Genomic DNA, 7,960 nt, shown 5'->3' with positions numbered 1-7,960 from the left:
CTCTGCCCCGCCGCCTGGATCTTCGCCCCGCCGCCCCGGAAGCCCGACGCCGGCGATGCCACCTCGCAGCCCCCCCCCCCCAATGCCGGCCACCTTGGTCGCCATCGCCGGCTGCCGCCCGGCCTTGCCCGAGCCTCCCCGTGCCGCCTCTCCACCGCCCGACGCCGCCCTCCGCTACCCCGCCGTCCGGCCGGCCTACTCTCTCCGGCGAGCTCCTTCGGTGAACAGTCCGGCCGGTGAACCTCGTGCAACGTGCAGATCCAGATCCGGTGAACAGTAACCCTAGGTCGTTTTTTTCTTCTAAGTCCCTAAATTTTCAGATCCATGTGCCCATGTTCATAGCATCGTATCTCCGCATCCATAGCTCTGTTTTTGACTTATCGCATATCAAAATGTTCATCTGAGAGAGTACATCATTTCATTCCAATGCATCATTTTCATTTGAGTTCATCTTGATGCCCGAAATGCTGTTAGAAGAGGGCTACTTGAGATTATTGTCAGATCTGCTACTCCATTTGCATATTTTTCATTTTTGCCATGATTATTGTGTGCATGATATGCCCTGATGCTCTACATATGTTTTGTTAAGGGTTTTGCCATATTTCCAGAGGTGCCACCCATGTATTTTTGTGATGTGTGTGGTGACTAGTGCAAGCTTGCGAAGTGGTGCACTTGGTAATGCTGATTTCAGGGACTTCGCAATTTCCACAAAGTCCTTGATCTGTTTATTTCATATGGCCATATGTTCATGTTGTTTCCGAGTGATCCGTGCCTCTTTTGAGGATGATCAGTAAGGATGTTTTGTTAATCTTGTAGTGCTCTATCCATCCATGTCTTTGTTTGCAATTATGGAGCAACCTAGCTTGAGTCAATCGAGCTCTACTTTTGCTACTTTGTGAATCTGGGCAGATTGTCAACTTGTTTGCAATTTTGCCGATGATGTTGTAGTTGGTCCGTGCATGCTATGCTATTGTTCTTGCCATGTCTAGCTTGCATTTTGTGTATTCTTGATGGGTGTATTCTTAGCTTGTCATGACTTGCTCTGTAGTGAGTGCATCGAGCTCGTAAACATGCCTACTTGATATCTGTTTTCAGCATGCTCCAGTTTTCACTAAGTCTGTGATCTGATTATGTTTTTGCCAAGTTCACATGCTTGCAATTGTATTTTCTGATCCCTTTTGGCTCAAGGTAACTAAGGGATTTTTGTTAAGCTCTTTGAGTAGCTCCATGCCATGCTTTACTTTGCCATGTTAAGGTCCTGTAGCATATAGTTTTGTTGCTCCGAAGAGTGCTACCTGATCTGAAATTCCAGACAAGTGTTAATTTCACTAAGTCTGAGATCTGTTTACCATATGCAAGTTTGCCATGCTTGTTTGAACCTGTTAATGGATGAATTGGCCGTAGCTCAGTGCTAGACTTTTGTTAAGAATCTTGAATGCATCCCTGCCATGCATTTTGTTGTCATGTTTGGTTGCTGTATCATGTTCATCTCATTGCATCTAGATGACCACTTGCTGTACACCGCAGACCGGTGTCATATTTGAATCGCTTGCCATTTCCAAACCGTAACTCCGATTCCGGTGATCTTTATATTGTTTTCAAGCGATTTCATCTCATCTTTCCAGTGGCACACTTGGATTTCCAAGTTGAGGCCAGGTTCATGCATCCCTTGTCAATTCTCGCATATGCATCCCGCATCGCATCCCGCATAGCATACCATCCTTGCATCATATTGTTTGATCCTTGCACGTGGTTGATTGTATCCTTGTTGCTTGTTTGTCTTGTTTGGGTAGATCCGGGAGACAAGTTCGCTAATGAGGAGCCCGTTGAGTTTGCTTTCGAGGATCCAGTCAACTCTGACAACTTTGCAGGCAAGATGATCATACCCTCAAAATCACTATTATCTTTGCTATGCTAGATTGTTCGCTATTTTGCTATGCCAATGCTACGATGCCTACCATTTTTCTTTCAAGCCTCCCAATTGCCATGTCAAACCTCTAACCCACCATGTCCTAGCAAACCGTTGATTGGCTATGTTACCGCTTTGCTCAGCCCCTCTTATAGCGTTGCTAGTTGCAGGTGAAGATTGGAGGCCGTTCCTTGTTGGAACATTTATTTACTTGTTGGGATATCATTATATTATCGTGTTATCTTAATGCATCTATATACTTGGTAAAGGGTGGAAGGCTCGGCCTCTCGCCTAGTGTTTTGTTCCACTCTTGCCGCCCTAGTTTCCGTCATATCGGTGTTATGTTCCCGGATTTTGCGTTCCTTACGCGGTTGGGTTATAATGAGAACCTCTTGATAGTTCGTCTTGATTAAAGCTTTTCCAGCAATGCCCAACCTTGGTTTTACCATTTGCCACCTGAAAGTGCGTTATATCGACTAGAGGGGGGGTGAATAGGTGATATTTCTGAAAGTCTTCAGAACATGGGAGTTTTGAAGACAAACGATAAAAATAGACCTATTACCATGCAGCGGAAGGTAGACTACACTAGGCAAACCATAGTCAAGTATTTAATGAAGTGAAAGCACAAAGACTAATAGCAGCTAGGTAGTAAGGATTAGATAGGAAGATATTGTGAAGCCAAACAGAACACGCAGTCACTTAGTGAAGACAAATGATAGAGCAAACATACAATGACTTCACAAGGAGTAACAGTAAGTAACGTGAAGTGAAGATGAAACCAGTGACTCGTTGAAGACAATGATATGTTGAACCAGTTCCAGTTGCTGTGACAACTGTACATCTGGTTGGAGCGGCTAGGTATTTAAACCTTAGGACACACAGTCCCGGACACCCAGTCCTGAACACGCAGCTCAGGACACCCAGTCCTCACCGTATTCTCCTTGAGCTAAGGTCACATAGACCTCGCCCAATCACTCTGGTAAGTATTCAAGGTAGACTCCCAAACCTTCACAGACTTCGTTCACTGGCAATCCACAATGTCTCTTGGAAGCTCAGAACGCGACGCCTAACCGGCTGGAGGATGCACAATCCTCATGTGTAATAAGTCTTCAGATCACACAGACAAGAAGACTTAAGTGATGCCCAATTCTCTCTGGCTCTGGTGGTTAGGTCTTTATCCTCGCAAGGAATTCTCTCTCAAAGGCTTCGAGGTGGGTTGCTCTCAAAAGACAAAAGCCGTGCTTTCAATCTGAGCAGCCAACCGTTTATGGTTGTAGGGGGTGGGCTATTTATAGCCACTTGGCAACCCGACCTGATTTGTCTGAAATGACCCTGGGTCACTAAGGAACTGACACGTGTTCCAACGGTCAGATTTCAAACTCACACGGCAACTTTACTTGGGCTACAAGCAAAGCTGAGTTGTCCGACTCTGGACAAGATTCGCTCTCCTTGTCTTCACTCGAAGACATAGGTTTTTGGTTTAGGCATCACTTTAGTCATTCTGACTGGTTCTCTTGGACCCCACTTAAAAGTACGGTGGTTCCTATGACTCAACACAAAAGAAAAGGAACTACGAAAGATCTAAGTCTTCGAGCTCCATAGGGTTCATATCGTGTATTCTCTTGTCATAGTCTTCAATGTGAATATCTTCATATACCACCTTTGACTTCAATGTCTTCATACATTTTTGGGGGTCATCTCTGGTAGTAAAACCGAATCATGAGGGACTTCTTCGTGTGTTATTCTGCAATTCTCACAAACACATTAGTCCCTCAACTAGGTTTGTCGTCAATACTCCAAAACCAACTAGGGGTGGCACTAGATGCACTTACAATCTCCCCCTTTTTGGTGATTGATGACAAACTAGTTGAAGTTTTCAACGGGGAATATAATCTGTGAAACTGTAAAGGATAAGGAATTGTCTTCATAAGTTGCAAGGGCTCCCCCCTGAAGATGTGCATATAAGTTAATTTGCTTTTGGAATGCAAATGCACATGGCAGGTGGTACTTGTGGAGATCCACTTCAACTTATGATGACAATCCACTATGCATGTGAAAGTATATGAAGATAATGCCATGCATCATGGAAAATTGATGACTGCAGAATGAGCTAAGTGCGGAATTCATCGTCGCACATGCGGAATTTATCTTCGCAAAACAAGGTGGCAAATAAGTAGCAAACGACCATATAGTTTAAGTGTTACAACTCATAAGAACCAAATGTAGCAAAAAACGAGAGTTGTAAGCACGAAGCAAAATATAAGGCACCCGCCCATATGAACCCGCTTGAAGACTATCAATCTCATATGCTTCTCCCCCTTTTGTCAGTAATGACCAAAAAGGTTTGAAGACATAGAGCCTCTACTCATTCCCATGAGGAGTAGGTGAAGTAGCAGGGTTGTTGGTGTTGTTTGGCGGTGCAGAAGAGCTTGGAGGTGCTGAAGGAGGTGGCGATGAAGTAGCATCGTCTTCTTCCTCAATAATTCTGGCAGTGACTATGGCAGCAGAGGAAGAGAACTCAGAGTCTTCAAGGGATAGAGTTCCCAGCAGCACAGCCCTTTGAGGAGGTGTGGAGTCAAACTTGAATCTCTCAGTGAAGCCATCCTCTTGAAGATCAGCTTCAGAAAGCATCATCGTTAGCCCTCTCCATGTGCGGCGACAGGTTTCATGGGCAACGAAAGCATTCTTGGTGGCAAGATTTCGAGTGCGATTAACATCCACCAAGAGGCTTTTCATCTGACGCTTCAGCCAGTCATGATGCCTATCTTGTTTCTGATGTAGGGCCACAAGAAGCTCTCGGTCGTTGAGAACACGAGTGCGCTTCTTGGGTCTTGAAGCAGTGGCATTTTTAGTGGCTTCAGTGGAAGCAGGGTGTGGTGCACGTGTAGTGCTAGCCAAAGGATACACTCGAGAAACTGCTTCAACGCCTTCAATGTTCTGTGTAAAACTCTGATGTTCTGCATTCTGAAGACTTAGAGGTTGCTTGGCAGGCTCAGAATATATGGCTTCAGTAGACATGTCCACGTCAGGCAAGAAGATCCGATGGTTGCGGGATGAGGGCTGATAAGAGATGGCGGAGTGTAGCTTGATCTGCCGCATGACCCAAGGGGCGTAGAACTTCAAACCAAACAAATCAATGCCTGATGCAGCAAGTTGGCGTATGAAGAAGTCCTGTGCATTGAAGCATTTGCCATGAAGTATATAGAAGACCAAAGTCTTCATTGCACCCTGAAGCTTGGCATTTGGAGAGTGCCCTTTGATAGGCCAGAGAGTTCGCCTGATGATGTGATAGATGGTTCTGGGCAGGTACTCAAGGTCTTCAACAAAGAACTCTGTGGGATACACATCATCTTGGGGCAATGGCTTCATCATGCTGAGCATTTGACTCATATTAGGTTCTGGCCGCTGAAAGATGCTCTCAATAGCTTCAGCATGCAGCTGACAGCCTTGCTCGAAGAGATCGCCAGGAGTGGGCAAGCCAGTGAGCTCAATGATGTCAAATGCATTGGCTTCATGATGAACGTTGCCAGTCATCCACTCCAGGACCCAAGTCTTCGGATCTCTGCTGTATCCTTTGATGTGAAGTGTGGCATAGAATTGTAGCAGCAGCTCTTCATTCCAATGCTCTTCAGCAGTAACAAATTGCAGCAGACCCACTTGCTTGAAGCAATCCAACGCTTCTTCTAGATAGGGCAGACCAGCTATAGCTTCAACGTCAAGGCGCTTGTGTGGGAAGATGCGACTTTGGTTGTAAAGAATGCAAGAGTAATAGCTTCGCTGAGGATAGCTCCAGAACCGATCAGATGATATCCGTTCCCTTGAGTAGGGGTTCCTGGAGCTATTGAAGAACGTGTTGTCTGCCCTAAAGCCATTGATGTTGAAGGAGCCAGGTGCTGATGCAGGACCTGGAAACCTTGGCAGTCTTGGGATTGGCTTATGGACCTGAGGCCTATGCTCAACATGATAGTTGAATTGGGGACCGGCAGCAGACTCAGGAACAGAAGTGGCGGGATCAGTGGCTTCGCTGTCTTCTGAAGCTTTTGCTGGGGAGGGCTCCACATTAGCTTCATTGTTGGTTGTGGCAGCCTCAAGATTTTCATCCTCCACTTGACTAGCTAGAGGGTCGGTCACAGGCACATTCTCCTGGAGAATTGCTTCTTGGTGGAGCAGGGGAGTGGAATCTTGTGGTACTTCTTCTTCTGCGGCTGATGCAGCCGGAATGTCTTCAGCATAGACTTGAGGCCTTGGACCTTTGCGAAGCCTGCGGAACGCAGACGACGCCTGTGGAGTTGGAGTGGGCTGGCCCTCATAGTCTTCCTCTTGTGGGCGATCCGCCCATGAAGCATCCTATGCAATTGGCGTCATTGGACGACCAATGCTGATGAGTTCGCTGTTTTCTAACTGAGGAAGGACTGCATCATCTTCTACATTGTCATGATGACCAATGTCTTCAGCAGCAATGGGATCAGCTGCTGGAATGTCTTCAGCTTCAGGAGCCTTTGTGGAGGCAGGCTCATGAACCGTCAGTTGACGTTCTGCGTCAGGGAACCATAGAAATGGGTTCAACTATCAAGGGCTCTGTGGGAGTAGCCCGAGCTTTCTAGGTTTTTCGCTTTTTCTTGGTGGGGGCAGTAGGAGAGTCTTCAGAGTGTTTCCTCTTCCTGGCTTCAGCCTCAGCAGTTCTTGTCTTCTTAAGCTCTGAAGCTGTTGACTGGCTCTTTGGCTTCGAGCCAGTCATTTTTGTTGGGAAGACAATCGGAACTGCTTCTTGCCTTGGTGCATCAGATTCAGCCGTAGCGGGCTTCTTCTTCTTCTTTGCGGCCATCCTGGGGTCGATGCCAGGACGCCCAAGTGCCTTGCACTTCTCAGCCTCATTATAGGCTTGCACACATCTATCAGCCAGAGTCTTCATGCGCTCACGCGAACCCTGAGCTTCTGCACGCTTCTTCACAAAGGCTTCCTTGAGCTCGTGCATCATTGTCTTGAAGTTCTTCACTTCTTGCATGCTGAGCTTGGCCATATGCTTCTTGAACTGAGCCTTTTCATAGTCAATCTTCTACTTCAGCTCAACAATGCGCTGGGCAGTAGCAAGTTCTGAAGCAATGTCGCCTTGGAAGGCGACACTGAGGCCAATGGGTAGCTGCAGATCTTCAAAGCTGATGTTTGGCGTGTCAAACCACTCATCAATGAAGTTGTGGATGATGGTGACATCAAAGAGAGGCAGATCATTGAAGATTTCTGCTTCTTCTTTGCTCTTGATGAGTTGCTCAAGAGCGTCATCTACAAGATCTTCATCACTTGACAGATCAATGTTGTCGTTGCGCAGAATGGCAGCAGCTGTTAGCTCTTTGCCAGTGTGAAACAGAGGCATCTTGGCCTTCTGGGGCCTTGAGACGCGTGATAAGTCTTCAGACTGCATACTGTCTTCAGGAGGTGCAGTTGCCAATGGCTTCGCCCTTGAGATTTTTGGTGAAGGGGCCGGCTTTGAAGCTTTTGGCTTCTTCAACTGCTTTGGCTTCGGCACTGCAGGCGCGTCATCAGACTCAGTGTCAGCTGCAGGCTCATTCACTGCAGTCCCTTGAACCAAGATGTAGGTGATGAGGCCTTCAAGGTTGGCGAAAGGGCCGATGACATTGGGTTCTGCATGTCGTGTGCCATCTGCCCTTGGAGATGAGGGACCAGGGTTGAAGTCTAACCCAAAAGTCTTCTTGTTCTGCTTCGCTGAGTTCTGAGCAAACTGGAAGTTGCGCTTGAACAGATTGTCATCACGACACCATAGCAGTGACGACGAGTGTGCATCAGCAGGCTGTGGTCCACGGACCATGCATGGATAGAAGCCTTGAGCAATGGCTTCATCTCTGGACCTGGGTAGAAGATTCTTGAATAGGATGTCTCCCCACAGTCTCTTGATGGTGCTTTTCTCAGCATACTCCTGGGTCACAAATCTGTATTTGAACCATTGTTCTGCCCAATATCTTCGAATCCATTGGATTCGGGTCTTGCGCTGGCTGTAATCCTCTTCAGGATCTGTCTTGTACATTTCTAAGAGTT

Source organism: Triticum aestivum, chromosome 3A (genome assembly GCF_018294505.1).
Source record: "Triticum aestivum cultivar Chinese Spring chromosome 3A, IWGSC CS RefSeq v2.1, whole genome shotgun sequence".
NCBI lineage: Eukaryota > Viridiplantae > Streptophyta > Magnoliopsida > Poales > Poaceae > Triticum > Triticum aestivum.
Note: the sequence above shows the minus strand (reverse complement) of the source record.